Below are 19,005 nucleotides of genomic sequence, written 5' to 3'. Positions count from 1 at the left end.
AGTACCATAGGTACTTTGTACATGGATAGGATCCCATAGATATGGTTCCTTAGAAAAAACTAATACAGTTTAATTAGGAACCAGATTATGGCTAATACATCTGCTAAAGCCCCAATAAAAATCTACCCTCTAGTGATACAAAAAGCCTTGTTCGTGTAGCATTCGATCTGCTATGATGCATGAAGTGGTCTTTTGGTTCTTTTGGGAAAGCACCCACTGATTTAACCCATGAGACTGTCTCCCACCACAAGGGAAGTACCTTGCTGCAGTTGAAGAAAAGGTGCGCTGCATCTTCATCCAAATTGTTACAGAACGGGCACAATGGATCAGCTATCTCCACTTGTCTTCCTCTTAAATTCATCTTCGTTGGTAAACGGTCTTTGATGAGCCTCCATGTAAATACCTTTGCCTTAGGTGGTATTTTAAGTCTCCACAGAAGCGAGAAACTCCCATCCTCTGATTCCCCCCTTATTTCCCCCAGCAGAAACATATATGCAGTTCTGGTCGAATAGATTCCACTCGAGTCTTGCTTTCAAACCCATCAGTCTGCTCCTTGTTGCTGTACTGCTAGCCCTACTGTTTCCTCTAGGAATTCAGCAGCCATTGTAGCTTCATTATCAAATAAGTTTCCCCTCCATTTAAAGTTTCATTCCCACCGTTCCTCCTTATGACTTCCCAAGAGGCTGATAGGTTGCTGTTGTTGGTTAGAGATTTGATACAACGTAGGGGATTTAGAGCCATATTACTAGTTTGATTTTTTATTTTTTGCTCAGCAAAAATAATATATTATATTATAGATGAGTACGAGAGGTACTAGATAATACAAATTTAGAGCCATATTACTAGTAGTTCGGGACAAACAATGATACAGTAGCTAAAATAATCCAAACTAGTCAAATAAGACCTGGAGCAGATTCTATTCCTAAGTTGTTGTCCTAAGAAAAACATCTTTGAGATTTGAGGACCATTGATTGAAATGTAAAGAGAAATTTTTTTTCCAAACATCTGAGCCATGACCATAAAATAAACACTGCATCTTCCATTAATTTCTGGCCGTGAAAAACAGCATTGGAGAAAATAATGTTGTTCCTATGCTTCCAAATCGAGTAAGTGAGAGCAAACCACCACCACTGCCATCTTTTTCCCTGCAACCCTGCAGAAGCTCCACAAATATGCTGAATAAACTGCAAGTGACAATATTAGAAACACTATTAATAATTATAGCAATCATTGTTACTGCACAGTATTTTGGTCTACTTTGATGATATTATTTTTATAGGGAACTCTCCTATTTTAATCCAACAATTGATCACTCGATTGAAATTAGTCTTGGCCCTAAAACAGCTTGACCATCTTGATTACTTTTTAGGCATTGAAGTAAAGCATCTTTCTGATGGTTCTCTACTTGTCACTTAGAGCCAATATATTTACAATCTTCTTGCTAAATCCAATACGACTAATTCTAATGGCATCTCATCTCCCATGGTTAGAGACAAAAAAAACTCCCAAGACAGGGTGCATAATATGTTTTTGATCCTACTCTGTATTGTTCAGCTATCAGCACCTTAGAATATTCAACCATCTTTCTGATGGTTTTGTTGTTTGTCTCCCCCCCTTTCCAATTCTATTCTGCCTCCCTCAGTTACTCACATTCTTTGCCTTGCCTTGCTTACTAGTCCTATCCAGGCATTGGGGCTAAATAATAATAAAGATCAATCGAGGAGGAAAACTAAAACTGCAGAGAAAGGCTTATCCAAATGGTGAAGGGAAGTCGAAGTAATTTCTTTTCTTCTACATCAAAATTATCCACTTCTATTCTTGAATGGATAATTTGCAATCATGTAAAAGGTACAATACATAGTGTAGGGGTTTCACAAATCCCTATGGGTAATTACAGAAATAAGACAAGAAAAAAATAGCAGAAAAATTAAGAAATCCTAATCTAATAAAAACAAGAAATGATAATTAAGAAATCCTAATTATAGAAATAAGACACACACACACCACAGACACATACACATACAAAACCACACACACACACACACAACCACAAACAGACACACACACACACACACACACAACAACAACAACAAATAGCCACACACACACACACACACACAGGCATATACCCAACGACAATAATAAAGCATAAGCACCCTTCAAACCCAGCATTTTAAATTAGATACATAAATAACTGTTGATGTCTATATTTGCCTGTAATTAAATTTTACCTTTTGTATGTTCTTGTATGTGATCAGTGTAATTTGCTATATAAACAACTGTTGTTCATGCAGAGTGAACCTTAAATTCCCATTTAAGACTGAATGCAATGACTCTTGCGGACAGTTTGCATTAGTCATTGTATTTAGTCTTGAATTGTCCGTTTGAACAGTTTGGGGAGACTGGTATTTTTATGTTAGATTCATTCGTGAAGCTTATTATTATTTTCATTAATTTGATTAAATTTCGGTTCAATGCATTTCAAGTTGTTCTCTGAGTGCATACTTGATTATCGGGAAATTCATTTCACCAATGTCATGTCGTGTACTTGGAGACCAATGCGAAATGCTACCAATATTTAGTCAAATTTTTGTAAATAATGGTAACCTTGACGTTTGAAGCTAACATAAAAAACAGTTTTCCTAAATGGGATAGGGCCACACCTATAAATAAAAAAGTGAGATTTTCATGCATGGAATTGCTTAGATGGATCAAATTTGGATGAATGAAAGTCGCATGAGCCCAGAATATGAGGATGGCGTCGAACAGTTCTTGCAATTTGCTTCAAAAAGAGGTCGACCGAATGAAGAAGGAAAATATTATTGTCCTTGCATCAACTGTTTGAATGGAAGACGACAATTACTCGATGACATACGGGACCATCTATTGTGTGATGGGATTAAGAAGAATTACACAACGTGGATATGGCATGGTGAAGTCATAGACATGCAGAGTGGGTCCCAATCTGAACCGTTTGACATAGAAATGGGAGATCGGTTATAGGACATGATTCGTGACCTTGGACAAGAGTCTTTCCAGCAAGCACACGCCCCTGTGTATGAAGGATTGTAGAGTGATTCTAAGAAGCCTTTGTATGCAGGGTGCAAGAATTTCTTAACCCTATTGTCTACTGTGTTAAGTCTGGTTAATATGAAGGCCAGGTATGGGTGGAGTGAAAAAATTTTCACCTCACTGCTTGAGGTAGTGCATAATCTGCTTCCAGAGGACAACACATTGCCTAAAAGTTACTATAAGGCGAAAAAGATATTGTGTCCGATGGGTATAGAGTATCAGAAGATTCATGCTTGCCCCAATGATTGCATATTGTACAGGCATGAATTCCAAGAAATGTCCAAATGCCCTATCTGTGGGACTTCACGGTACAAAGTGAAGAATGACGAGGAAAGCAATTATGATGAAAAGTCACAGAAGGGCCTGCCAGCAAAGGTTTTGTGGTATCTGCCTATCATTCCAAGGTTTAAGCGTCTTTTTGCTAACGAGGACGACGCAAAAAACCTTACATGGCATGCAAATGGAAGGATTTCTGATGGAATGGTCCATCATCCGGCAGATTGCTCCCAGTGGAAGAAGATTGATGGTTTGTATCCGGATTTCGGGAATGAGCCAAGAAATCTTAGACTTGGACTAGCCAGTGATGGAATGAATCCATATGGCACCTTAAGCACTCAACACAGTTCATGGCCAATTCTGCTAGTAATTTACAATTTGCCTCCTTGGTTGTGCATGAAGTGAAAATACATGATGTTGTCTATGATGATATCGGGCCCAAGACAGCCAGGAAATGACATTGATGTTTATCTAAGTCCGTTGGTTGAAGATCTGAGAAAGTTGTGGGACGAGGGGGTTGTAGTGTTTGATGCGTTTCGCAAGGAGACCTTTGAAATGCGTGCAATGCTTTTTTGTACCATTAATGACTTTCCAGCATATGGGAATCTCAGCGGTTACAATGTTAAGGGTCATCATGCATGCCCCATCTGTGAAGAAAATACAAGTTACATACAACTTAAACATAGGAGAAAAACAGTCCAAAGTAGGCATCGCCGCTTTCTAACACCCAATCATCCTTACAGACGAGTGAGAAAAGCTTTTAATGGAAGTCAAGAGCATGATATTGTGCCGATACCGTTGACTGGTGAGCAGGTATATCAGCGGGTTCAACACCTGAATACTGTATTTGGGAAGACCCAAAAGAAGGATAAAAGTCAAAGTTGCATATGGAAGAAGAGGTCCATTTTCTTTGATCTTCCGTACTGGTGTGATCTTGACGTTAGACATTCTATTGATGTTATGCATGTGGAGAAAAATGTTTGTGACAGTGTGATTAGGACGCTCCTTAACATTCAAGGCAAGACGAAGGATGACTTGAATACCCGTCAAGATCTAGCTGATATGGGTATACGATCACAGTTGTATCCAAGGTCTGATGGGAAGAAAATTTACTTGCCCCCAGCCTGCCATACTTTGTCCATGAAGGAGAAGATAAGTTTTGTCAGTGTCTTCGTCGGGTGAAGGTTCCACAAGGATACTATTCAAATATTAAGAGCCTTGTGCAGTTGAAGGAGTTTAAGCTTGTAGGGTTAAAGTCTCACGATTGTCACGTGCTCATGCAACAATTGTTAGCCATGGCTATACAAGACATCTTGCCAAACAAAGTCAGGTTAACGATAACTCGCCTGTGCTTTTTCTTCCATGCTATATGTAGCAAAGTCATTGATCCAGTCATGTTTGATGAGTTGGAAAATGAGGCCGCAATTATACTGTGCCAGCTGGAGATGTATTTTCCCCCTGCTTTCTTTGACATCATGATTCACTTGATTGTGCATCTGGTCAGAGAAATCAAATGTTGTGGTCCTGTTTGTCTACGGTGGATGTACCCAATTGAGCGATACATGAAGATCTTAAAAGGGTATACAAAGAATCTATATCGTCCAGAAGCATCTATTGTTGAGAGGTACATTGTAGAAGAAGCCATTGAATTTTGTTCAGAATACTTAGAGAAGGCTAAACCTGTTGGGCTTCCTGAGTCTCGGCATGATGACAGAGTGGGTGGTAAGGGTTCAAGAGGACTGCATGTGATCACTCCAAGTGTAAAAGATTTGTTACAAGCTCACTTGTATGTCTTGAACAACAGTAATGAAGTTTTGCCATAAATAGTTAAGCATGAAGCTTTAGTGTCAAACAGAATAATCCGAAAATGTCAAAGAATTGGATGTTGAAAAAGCATAACAAGACTTTCTGTGATTGGTTTAAAGATACAATCTTTGCAGATAAGAATGCCTCAGAAACATTAAGAAAGCTAGCAGATGGGCCTAAAAGAAATGTTATAACCTGGCAAAGATACAACATAAACAGGTATTCATTTTACACAAAAGCACAAGATGACAAAAGTACAATGCAGAACAGCGGGGTCACCCTAAGGGTTGAATCTCAACACTTTGCAAGTGTCAATGACGCCAATCCCTGTGTAGCTTCCATCCCTTACTTTGGGTTCATTGATGAAATTTGGGAGCTTAACTGTGTGAAATTTACGGTATGTGTTTTCAAATGTAAATGGGTTGACAGCAACACTGGTGTGTGCACCGATGATATAGGATTTACGCTGGTAGACCTAAAGAAACTTGGTTACCACAATAACCCTTTCATCATGGCAGAACAAGCTAGACAAGTATTTTACGTGCAAGACCCTTGTGATGAAAGGTGGTGCGTGGTTCTGCAGGGCAAAACAGTTGGTGTTAATGTAGAAGATGATGATTCATACATGGACACCTGTGTTAGTCCTTTGACCGCTCAAATCACTCGTAATGTTTTCGGAGAAGAAGAAGCTAACGACGTTCATGCTAATCGAAATGATCATGATGAAGGAGAATTGATTAACATCGTCTAATGTAATTTTCTACAGAGACAGAGGTCACCAAAGCAAGTAAGTGACAACTACATTTTTCTCTGATTGAGGCATCGGTTTTTTGTTTTAGATGGTATCCTTAGGACTTCATACAGCTCATGTTTGTCGCCAGTTTCATCATCCACCGCCATTTTCTTCTCTGTCTTCTCACGTTTATTGTTGTTAAACCCATATTTATGCTTTCTTCCCTTCATGTCTTGTTTTATCACAACTTTAGCTGAATCTCCTATCTTCAGCATAGTTGAATCTCCTGTCTTATTCTCTAATGACACACTTTGATGGCCTGTATCTCTTTTCTTCATATGTTCTAGTGCTTTAGCTTCAGAATGCATAAAGAAATCAGAATTTTCCAGTGATCACCAAAGGCTTCTGCATCAGCATTGGCACTCTCCACCCTCTTTGGTTTATGCTTTTGTGCTGCATTCCGTGCTTCCTCGTTATAAATCTCAGCTTTATTAGAGGTTGCACTAGAACGATCAACACCAATCTGTGCTTCTTCCTCGTCTACCAGCTCAATATCTTTCCTTTCAACTTTTGTTTTGTAAATTATAGTGTAGTTTACAAAAGAAAAGGTGAAACGAAAGATATTGAGCTGGTAGAGGAGGAACAGGCACGGATTGATGCTGATCCTTCTAGTGAGACCTCCAATAAATTTGAGAATTATAAGGAGGAAGCACGAAATGCAACACAGAAGCATAAACCAAAGAAGGTAGAGAGTGTCAATGCTGATGCAGAAGCCTTTGGTGATCACTGGAAAATTCTGATTACTCTATGCATTCTGAAGCTGAACCACTAGAACATATGAAGAAAAGAGATACAGGCCATCAAAGTGTTGTTGGATCGAGTGGCCTCAGAATAATTAAGAAAGAGGGGGTTGAATTAATTATTCCTAAACCTTTACTAATTAAAAAATTACTCTTTTAAGGCTTTTACTTTTGTTGTTAAGAGAATATGGAGTAGAAGAGAAACTTAACAGAAAGTAAAAGCGGAAATTAAAATGCACAGCGGAAAGTAAAAGAGTAGGGAAGAAGGAAACAAACACACAAGAGTTTTTATACTGGTTCGGCAACAACCCGTGCCTACCTCCAACCCCCAAGCGACCTGTGGTCCTTGGGATTTCTTTCAACCTTGTAAAAATCTTTTTACAAGCAAAGATCCACAAGGGATGTACCCTCCCTTGTTCTCTTTGAAACCCTAGTGGATATACCCTCCACTAGAACTGATCCACAAGAGATGTACCCTCTCTTTTTCTCAGTCAAACCCAAGTAGATGTACCCTCTACTTGTACCACAAAGGATGTACCCTTCAATGTGTTAAGACAAAGATCTCAGGCTGTTACACCTTTGATACTTTGTGAATGGGGATACAAAAGAATTCTTAGGCGGTTAAACCTTTGAACGCTTTTGTATTAGGGAATGGGAAGAATCAAAAGAATTCTCAGACTATGTCGTTTTGAATTCTTTGACAAGGGAGAAGGGAAACACAAAAGAATTCAGGCGGTTAGTCCCTTGTTCTTTTGGAAAAGAGAGAAGAGAGACACAAAAAGAATTCAGGCGGTTAGTCCTTGGCGAATTCTTTTTGGCAAAGGGAGAAGAGAATGGAAAGATGAATAGCACAAGTTTTCAAGGTTTAGAAAACCAGAAAACTTCAGAAAGCTTTTAATACAAAGAAGAAGAAGAAGAAGTTCAAAGAGATTCAAGGCTTGTAAAGGATTGTATAAGATTTTTTTTTTTGAAAAGTAAAACAAAGCCTTGCTTTTATAGACTCTTCATGTCTGGTCAAGAAGGTCATTCAGAAGAGTTATAACTTTTAGAAAAACTTAAAACCCATTTGAAAAAGTCAAAACCTTTTTGAAGAGTTACATCTTTTGATTTTTCAGAAACAGTCACTGGTAATCGATTACCAAATAAGTGTAATCGATTACACAAAGCTTTTGAGTGAAACAATGTGACTCTTCACTTTTAAATTTGAATTTCAACGTTCAAGGACACTGGTAATCGATTACCAAAACATTGTAATCGATTACAGCCTTTTGAAAATATTTGGAACGTTGTAAATTCAGTTTGAAAACTTTTTCAAACTCATTTTGCTATTGGTAATCGATTACAACAATATGGTAATCGATTACCAGAGAGTAAAAACTCTTTGGTAAAGGTTTTGTCAAAAACTCATGTGCTATTCAAAGTTTTGAAAAAAAAATTTAATACTTATCTTGATTGAGTCTTTTCTTCATTCTTGAATCTTGAGTCTTGAATCTTGATCTTGATTCTTGAGATCTTGAGTCTTGATTCTTGATTCTTGATTCTTGATTCTAGGCTTTCTTCTTGAGTCTTGAATTCTCTTTGATTCTTGAACTCTTGACCTATTCTTGATTCACTTGAGATGTTCTTTGATTCACTTGAGTTGTTCTTTGATCTTTTGAGCTTTTTGTTCATCACCTTTGTCATCATTGTTATCATCAAAACACTTTTGAATCATTGTTGATTCATCATGAAGCTTTGCTTCCATAAGTGTGTCATTGGAGAATAAGACGGGAGATTCAACTATGCTGAAGATAGGAGATTCAGCTAAAGTTGTGATAAAACAAGACATGAAGGGAAGAAGGCATAAATATGGGTTTAACAATAGCAAACGTGAGAAGGCACAGAAGAAAAGGGTGGTGGATGATGAAACTGGCGACAAACATCAGCTGGATGAAGTCCTATGAAGATCATCCTCATTCTCAAAGAGGGGAACGAGCAACAATTTGAAGGTTGTACATTCAGGAACTAAAGAATTCAAAATAGCTAGTAATAAGAGGGATTTGTTTTTGAGATTTTCGGAGCACCAAGAGCGGCTACGCAAGAAGCTTGCACTTGAGGAGGGAAGGATATTTGCAGCTAATGAACAACTTTCTTAACTATTTGTCTTTAAGATTTTACTATTTCTTTTTGCTAATATGTAAATATAAATGGTATAAGGGTATCGCGTAAAAACATGGTCTATATTTACTTCTAAGATTGTTAGAGGTAAAAATGACCATGTCCATAAGCCATAGCCTTATAATATTTATATTTACATATTAGCAAAAAGAAATAGTAAAATCTAAAGGACAAATAGTTAAGAAAGTTGTTCATTAGCTGCAAATATCCTTCCCTCCTCAAGTGCAAGCTTCTTGCGTAGCCGCTCTTGGTGCTTCGAAAATCCCAAAAACAAATCCCTCTTATTACTAGTTATTTTGAATTCTTTAGTTCCTGAATGTACAACCTTCAAATTGTTGCTTGTTCCCCTCTTTGTTTTCTGCAAAAAAGAAAATCAATATCAAAGAAAACATGGATGAGGTCCTAAGGATGCCATGTACATGTGTATTTATGAAGATATAGTATTTATATTTCATCAAGTATACATTGACTGTTGATTACATGTAATAGACTTTTTATAACATGGTTGCCCCAAATACAAATTAAAAAGCACAACTACCAATCTTTCAGAGTCCTTTGGTTAATTTGTCTTGTCTCCTTATGTGGTGGGGTTTTGTTTAATAATATTATACTTTTGTCTTCCAAAAAAAACTTATGGCTGATCCTCTTTTCATTAATCTTATTTTGTATGTCATTGTATAAAAGATCATGGGTTTTCGACCTGCCTCCACTCTTCCTCCTCCTCCTCCTCCTCCTCCTCTTCCTTCTCTTCCTCCTACTTCGGACACATTGGCTTCGCCGTCTGCCGTGAAGCGGACACACAAAGCCTCACGTCTACGATCATTGTCCACTAGACCACCTGGTGCTTGTAACATCCCATTTTTTCGTATATAAAATTTTAGAGAATAATGATGTTTTATAATTAAATAAATAAAGAAAAATAGTTATAATAAAATAATGGTTTGAGACAAATAATAAGGGTATTTTATTATTTATTTGATGGAGAATAAAATAGAGTTTCTTTTCTTATAAAATAATAAAAATAAATAAATAAAGTAAATAATAGGTCGTGAATACCCCTAGTTATAAACAGCGACATGCTAGGTCAGTTTTCAGACTGACTTCTCAGCCTCCTCTGCCTACCAATTTCGTTTTTTCTCTCTTCCTCTCCCAAAACCCTCTCTTTTTCCTGCAAGCCATCAAACCTGTCTCAGAAAAATGATGATCTTGGACCCATTAAACGTTGGATCGTCGTGAAATTTAAATAGCATCTTCGCAACCCATTTCCGAGCATTCTTACCGTTGGGAATTTTGATATCACGTCTGAGCTAAGAGAAATACCCCTCGCCTTGTAGCATTTTTCTTTCCCGCAGAAACCCAGAGCTGTCTTGGTAAAACTACGATCTCGGTTTCGTTAACCGTTGGATTGTCGTAATATTTGGATATATTGTTCGAAATTCAGTTTCTCACACTTTGACCGTTGGGATATGCGAGATAAAATTCGTGGAGGGAGAAAAAGGAATCGTATGAAGATAGTTCAAATGAATGCTTTAATCCTTTCTCCATTACTCTGACGTTTGAGAACTCCATCGGAGCAGTCAGAGGAAAAATTGGAGAAATCTTAAGGAAACGTTAGAGATGATCCTATCGATGTGGGAAGACACGTGAGTCCGCTTAGAGGTAAGGGATGAGTTATTCACGGTTGGGGATTAGTGAGAACATGTGTATGGATCCTTAGAGGATTAAATTGGGGTTTTATTTTGGGATGTTTGTAAAATTGCAATTTTTCCTTTATGATTATAAATAAAATATTAATGTCCTAATGAAAATTGCTTGATAAATTGTGCTCTTGATATTTGTATATTTCGACCTATGATTTTGATATAATTGTGTAATATTATTTGAGGGGTTTTAGTCCTCATATTGTGATAGTCTTTCATATAAATTGTTATATTGAGGATATGAAATGATGATTCAAATTGTGAGTATGTGATGAATTGTAGAATAACATGTTGCTTTGAAATTACAATATTGTTATTGAGATTGAGTATAAGTGTAAAGTTGAACATGTGTTAATTTGTGAGATATGTGTAAACATGTGATGGTGGATTGTGACACTATGAGATGTGAAATTGTGAATGAGTTCTAGTTGTGGATAAGTGTGTAGTTAACACTTGATATGAAATTACTTGTGTTGTAAGCTATGAATTGTACAATAACCCGACCAGCGTTATCTTGAGAAAAGCGTTGATGCGCAGTGTTAAAGAGAAAATGTAGGTTTCCTATTTAGGAACCAATGTTAAATCGTAGCGCAATTGTGTTGAACGTGTTTAAAAACGAGTGTAAGGTCGTGGCTATTGTATAATTCATGAGCAGTGTCTGCATGCAAAAATTATTTTAGGGGTTGGACCTGAATCAGGAGGGAGAGGCCCTGATGGACTCTTCGGAGTGTAGGCTTTGGGGGTCACCGGGTTTGAGTGCTTCTTTAAGCCTATACTGATCCCATATGGTTGGAACATTCTCTCAAAACATCGTGACTCTGACTGGTCTCCCTATGATCTTACTTAGTGAGAGTGACCTGACAAACCCATGGTGTGGTGTGTCTTGTTATGTACTCCTAAGCGCCCCAGGGTGGTTTTTCACTGACATGGTACCACATTGCATATAGGATTGAGTCTTAGCATAACTGTTGCATATGTTTGCTAATTGATGTGTTATTATATCTTGATCAAAGTGTGAGATTCTTGTGTGATCTGATTGATGATTGAAAAGTGAATTTTGAATGACGAAGTGGTGAAGTTACGTGAGCTATGTTTAAGCAAGTGGTATCTCATTTATATAATATGTATATTTAATTGTCTTGTTTCTCTATTAGCTAGGAATGTGATAACTCACTCTCTGTGTGTTGTTGTGTTGGATCCTGTGATGATCTTGAACTTGTGTTTGGGGAGCAGATGAATAGGTGGATGACTATGAAGAACCTCATGCTAGGGGACACGGGAACACAACGTTCTGATAGGATGTGATATTAGGATATAGGTTTTATATTAATTGTATGAAGCTTAGACGACCTTGTTTGAGTCGAGAATACTTTATTATTTATTTGGACAAGTTTGAATATGATGTAGAAGAAAATGAATGTGAGCCTTTTTCCCCTTTGAGACACTTGTAAAAAAAAATGTTTTAAAAATACTTTTAATTAATATTTGAATTTTTTCCTTATTAGTATATATATGAGGGGTAGAGGGTGTCACATTTAGTGCTCAAAGTTTGAATATGATGTAGAAGAAAATGTATGTGAGCCTTTTTCCCCTTTGAGAGACTTGTAAAAAAAATGTTTTAAAAATAATTTTAATTAATATTTGAATTTTTTTTCCTTATTAGTATATATGAGAGGGGTAGAGGGTGTCACATTTAGTGGTATCAGAGCAGGTCGAACCTTTCGGCCAGTGTGTTATGTGCTTACCATATTCTGGCGTGCACTCTGTGTGGTTACTTATGAGTACTTTTGTTGAGCATGCTTGAATTATTAATTGTATTTTCTCCTACATGATTAAATAGGACTTAATAATAATGCTTGTATGTGCCTTGCATCCTTAATGTCTGCTATACCATAAATCTATTATTGAGTCATGAGTTATGAGACTGGCCATCTCTATAATTTGCGAAGTGCGGTTGGACATTATGGCAAGCCATTGGATGATGTAAGTAGTCTTGATATTGATTGATAATGTGTTAATGAACCTTTATCATCCTGTGTGTATGTTGTTAGTTAGCTTATTTCTCCTTTGATGCGTGGATTAGTGTTGCAAGAACCTTTTGGACCATATATATATTTTGGGTGAGTGTGTCTTTCTTGATGTGTAAACGCATGACTACTTAACTCCCTTTATTTTGTGTGTAGTCGTGAATGTAGTTATTGAAGCTTGTGATTCCTCAATACATCCTTATTAATTGTTTAATTCTTACTTCTTAAATTTACGTTGTATACTTGTTATAGGAACCTTATAATTCTAAGTATATATACTTGTAGTATGGTGTTCTACCTTAATTGCATAGATAGTATGGTTGTTTGTGATTTCTTGCTCTTAGTAATGCTAATACTCTATAGTTGGATGACTCATATCAAGTTATATTTCATAAGGAATACTCTTTTGATCGTACCTTCTAATTCTAGTGCAACCTATTCTTTAGGTTGCGTGCTTAAGTCAAATAAATTGATTACACTTGAAAGCCTGAGTATAATTAATTCTCTGTGTTATGAGACTACATCAAACAATTGGATTACTGATGTTTCTATCACAATCAAGCGATTGTTAATGTCTTCATATGGGTGTACATTGTGGTCATGTTTTTGTTTCTAGAATTCATTGAAATATTGTTGTTGATTCTGAATAAGTGATCATTTTTTTTATTCAAAATTATTATCTCCTAATCAATCGAGTGTTCATCTTGTTATTAGTTGCTCATCTTCCAATCATGTCTAGTTAAACTGGTTGATAATCTTTCTTGTTGTACTTCTATTACGAATAAAGAGAGACTTCGTCCTTGACAATCACGTTAAGATGTTTTGAGAGGAAACACTTGAGTATGCATTATCCTTGTTATTGTTGGATCGAGTGGCCTCATAATAATTAAGAAGGGGGGGTTGAATTAATTATTCCTAAACCTTTACTAATTAAAAATTACTCTTTTAAGGCTTTTACTAAATTGTTAAGAGAAAGAGGAATAAAAGAGAAACTTAACAGAAAGTAAAGGTGGAAATTAAATGCACAGCGGAAAGTAAAAGAGTAGAGAAAAAGAAAACAAACACACAAGGATTTTTATACTGGTTCAGCACAAACCCGTGCCTACCTACAGTCCCCAAGCAACCTGCGGTCCTTGGGATTTCTTTCAACCTTGTAAAAAACCTTTTACAAGCAAAGATCCACAAGGGATGTACTCTCCCTTGTTCTCTTTGAACCTAGTGGATGTACCCTCCACTAGAACTGATCCACAAGAGATGTACCCTCTCTTGTTCTCAATCAAACCCAAGTAGATGTACCCTCTACTTGTGCCACAAAGGATGTACCCTCCAATGTGTTAAGACAAAGATCTCAGGCTGTTACACCTTTGATACTTTGTGAATGGGGATACAAAAAAATTCTCAGGCGGTTAAACCTTTGAACTCTTTTGTATTAGGGAATGGGAAGAATCAAAAGATTTCTCAGACTGTGTCGTTTTGAATTCTTTGACAAGGGAGAAGAGAGACACAAAAGAATTCAGGCGGTTAGTCCTTCCTTCTTTTGGAAAAGGGAGAAGAGAGACACAAAAAGAATTCAGGCGATTAGTCCTTGGTGAATTCTTTTTGGCAAAGGGAGAAGAGCATGAAAAGGATGAATAGCATAAGTTTTCAAAGTTTAGAAAACCAGAAAACTTCAGAAAACTTTTGGTACAAAGAAGAAGAAGAAGTTCAAAGAGATTCAAGGCTTGTAAAGGATTGTAAGAGATTTGTTAGAAAGACTTGGAATAATTGATTTTAAAATGCAAAACAAAGCCTTGCTTTTATAGACTCTTCATGTCTGGTCAAGAAAGCCATTCAGAAGAGTTATATCTTTTAGAAAAGCTTAAAACCCATTTGAAAGAGTCAAAACCTTTTTGAAGAGTTACATCTTTAGATTTTTCAGAAACAAACACTGGTAATCGATTACACAAAGCTTTTGAATGAAACAATGTGACTCTTCACATTTAAATTTGAATTTCAACGTTCAAGGGCACTGGTAATCGATTATCAAAACATTGTAATCGATTACAGCCTTTTGAAAATATTTGGAACGTTGTAAATTCAGTTTGAAAACATTTTCAAACTCATTTTGCTATTGGTAATCAATTACAACAATATGGTAATCGATTACCAGAGAGTAAAAACTCTTTGGTAAAGGTTTTGTCAAAAACTCATGTGCTATTGAATGTTTTGAAAAACTTTTTAATACTTATCTTGATTGAGTTTTTTCTTCATTCTTGAATCTAGAGTCCTGAATCTTGATCTTGATTATTCTTGAGATCTTGAATCTCTTGAGTCTTGAATCTTGATCTTGATTCTTGAGAACTTGAATCTTGATTCTTGTTTGTAGGCTTTCTTCTCGAGTCTTGAATTCTTCTTGATTCTTGAACTCTTTGACTTGTTCTAGATTTTCTTGAGATGGATGTTCTTTGATTCTCTTGAGCTTTTTGTTCATCACTTTTGTCATCATCTTTTGTTGTCATCATTGTTATCATCAAAACACCTTTGAATCATTTTTGATTCATCATGAAGCTTTGCTTCCACAATCTCCCCATTTTTGATGATGACAACTTCTGAAATCAAGAAACACACACACACTTTTTCCTAGTCGATCACTCTTATAAATGCTCCCCCTTTGTTTTTGAATTTATGCTTATCTTAAAAAATAAGATGATTACTCATGTGAATTCTTGATTTAATCCCATTTATCTCCCCCTTTGGCATCAACAAAAAGCAAAAGTGCGTATCAAATAAATTTAATTTAAACATCCATACAATGTTCATAAAAAATATCAACCAAATCATGAAGCAAGAACCATGAAACCATGAAGCAAACAACCATGCATAGATAAATTAAAAACTCCACATAGTCAAATAACATACTTAATAATTGTTCAAACACCATGCAAATAGGGAAATAGTAAATTGTTCAAATAGTATAATAATATTGCCAAAATACAAGGCTGAAAATCAAAGTACTAATATTAAAATATAAGTCTAAGATGATGGTGGCGGCGGTGGTGGAAGATCAAAGCTTGACCGGATGTAAGATACATCTTCTTCAACCTTAGTCATTCTTGACTCCATTTCATTGAAGCGCATATCCACTTGCAGTTCCAAAGTATCAAACCTCTCACCAACAAAGGTTTGAAGACCATCAAACTTTTCCAAAATCTTCGACAGAAGAGTTGAATCTTCTCCCTCATGTCCTTCTTCACCAATGTTTCTAGCACCCTTCTTTACCCATGATCCATCATGCTCCTTAGTATAGCCAAAGGATGCTATGACTGAAGCGCCTATAAGGAATGATCTCTTGATTGGAATATAAGGTTCAAAATCAAGAGGGATGTTGAAATGTTGAAGGAAGAGGGTAACAAGGTGAGGATAAGGCAATGGGGCATTCAATCGCAATGCCTTATGCATGCGATATCTAACAAGATGTGACCAAACAATTTGTAAACCTTTATGAAAGGCCCACATGACAATGAGATCTTCTTCAGAAACCTGGGCAAGGTTTGAAGATCTAGGAAGCAAAATGCGAACAATAAGGTAATGGAGGATGCGGCTTTCAAAAGCCAATGAACCGGCAAGAAGTCTTCCGGTCATATCCGCTTGGTTGGTGCAAACCAACCGGCGAGCATCATGCACAGAGAAATCGAATTTCCATTCATCAATCAGTGCACCCTCAAAAGGCACACCTTCACTAGGCAATTTTGTTAAATCATAGAATAGGGATTGGTCAATGACCATCTTAATCCCATAGATTTTAGACATTAGAACATCTTCATGAATTTCTAAATTTGAATAAAAAGCTTTAACTAACTCAGAATAGACAGGTAATTTCAGAGACATGAATGGAATAAGATTGGAGTTTTCAAATGCTTGGAAGCATTCAAAATTCTCATTAGAGAATAACTCCATATCTATGAATTTTGGGTCTACAATGGAACGAGAGGAAAAGAGATTTGTGTACCGTGTACGCTGTTCCTCTGATGAGGATAATGACCCAGAGGGAATGGAGGGAGGAATTGGAGCTTCCTGTGACCCAGAATGCTGCTAACTACGACTCGAAGTTCCTTTGCGCTTTTTCGATGGTTCCGCCATTTGAAGAGTTTTTTTGGGATTTCAATCGGTTCAAATGAAAGATATTGAAAAAAGATGAAGTTTGGGCTTTGTGGGGAGTGATTTGGATAAGAATTGAGTGAGATATGGCTGGAAGAAAAATTGGGGGCGAGGGTTTTCGAGAGAATGAAAGGTTGGAGGTTTCAGAATTTGAAATTTGAATATATAGGTGCAGGGACGCGTCGTAATCGATTACACAAATATGGTAATCGATTACCAGAGAGCAACTTTGCCAGTAATAACTGCTTGTAATCGATTACACTATTATGGTAATCGATTACCAGTGGTTATTTTAGCCAGAAAACAAAAACAGAAAGCTTTCTAGGAGAGAAGAAGTTTTGAAAACTATTTTTTTTAAAAAAAATACTATATTTGAAAATACGTTATGACTAATTTTCAATTATTTACATATCATGTCATGCAAAAATATTCAAATCATGAAGATAATCAGTTTTATCACGAACAATTACAACACAAGTATGAAGAATATTGATTTTACTTGATTAAATGAATGAATATTTTATGCAAATAGAATGAAATCAATCAAGCAAATATACTCATTATTTCAATCAATCAAAAGACAAACAAGTAAAGAATTGTTAGTCATCATAGTCAAATTGTTTGAATGAAAATTTCAACTTTAAGAGAAATTTTAATAAGATAATGGTTTTGATATTACCTTTTTCAGGATTGAAGTGTCTATATCTTCAAAGATGAGAATCATTCTTTTTCTCCTTGTTTTTCATCATTGAGAGATGTTCTCGTCACTTTCATAATCTTTGGTTAAAAGATTAATCTCCTTTTCTGAACTATCGGATGAATCATTGTCATCCCATGCAATGTATGCTTTCTTAGTTCTTCTTTCATCAAATCTTTTATTTTCACTTTTCTCTGGCCATTCTTCATTTGATGGACAGTTGGCCTTGATGTGACCAATTTGATTACATTTGTAGCACCTAAGGACTTGAGAATCATCTTGTGATTTTCTTCCATTATTGAAATTATGACGCCTGTCAATTCTTCTTTTCTTGATGAATTTCTAAAATTTCTTAACAAAGAAAGAAAAATCTTCTTCATCATCTGAATCTTCTTCTTCGTTTTCTTTCTGTATTGAAGATGAGGCTTTAAGGGCTATGCTTCTCTTCTTTTTGTCATTTTCTTCATTCCTATTGAGATGTTGAAGTTCCATCTCGTGTTCCTGCAATTTACCAAACAAAGTGGCAAGAGACATGGAAGATATATCTTTGCTTTCAGAAATAGCAGTTACCTTGGGCTGCCATTCCCTACTTAGACATCTTAATACTTTATTAATTAAATCTTCATTGGGAAAGATTTTTCCTAAGGATGCAAGATGGTTTACTATATGTGTAAATCTCTTTTGCAAACTATGGATATTTTCATTTGGGTTCATCCTAAATAACTCATATTCATGGGTAAGGGTATTTATTCCAGACCTTTTTACATCTGTGGTTCCTTCATGGGTTAACTGAAGAGTATCCCACATATCCTTGGCATTAGTACAATTTGACACTCTAAAGTACTCATCTATCCCTAGGGCTGAAGTGATGATATTTTTGGCTTTGAGATCGTACTGGATTTTTCTCCTATCTTCTTCTGTCCACTGATCTCTTGGTTTTTTGGTTGAAGTACTTGTGCTTACATCTACTATAGTGGGTATATGTGGTCCTAATTCTATTGCTTCCCATATATTTAGATCTATGGCTTCAATGAATATTTGCATGCGGGTTTTCCAATAATGGTAACCCTCACCATTGAAAATGAGTGGTCTGTGAATAGAATTTCCTTCAGGAAATAAGGGATTTGAGGAGGACATCCTACAAGAAACCTGCTCTGATACCACTTGTTGGATCGAGTGGCCTCAGAATAATTAAGAAGGGGGAGTTGAATTAATTATTCTTAAACCTTTACTAATTAAAAATTACTCTTTTAAGGCTTTTACTAAATTTTTAAGAGAAAGAGGAATAAAAAAGAAACTTAACAGAAAGTAAAGGCGGAAATTAAATACACAGTGGAAAGTAAAAAAGTAGAGAAGAAGAAAACAAACACACAAGGATTTTTATACTGGTTCAGCACAAACCCGTGCCTACCTCCAGTCTCCAAGCAATCTGCGGTCCTTGGGATTTCTTTCAACCTTGTAAAAAACCATTTACAAGAAAAGATCCACAAGGGATGTACCCTCCCTTGTTCTCTTTGAACCTAGTGGATGTACCCTCCACTAGAACTGATCCACAAGAGATGTACCCTCTCTTGTTCTCAGTCAAACCCAAGTAGATGTA

This window comes from Glycine max, chromosome 9 (assembly GCF_000004515.6).
Source record: "Glycine max cultivar Williams 82 chromosome 9, Glycine_max_v4.0, whole genome shotgun sequence".
NCBI lineage: Eukaryota > Viridiplantae > Streptophyta > Magnoliopsida > Fabales > Fabaceae > Glycine > Glycine max.
This window is presented reverse-complemented; position numbering follows the sequence as displayed.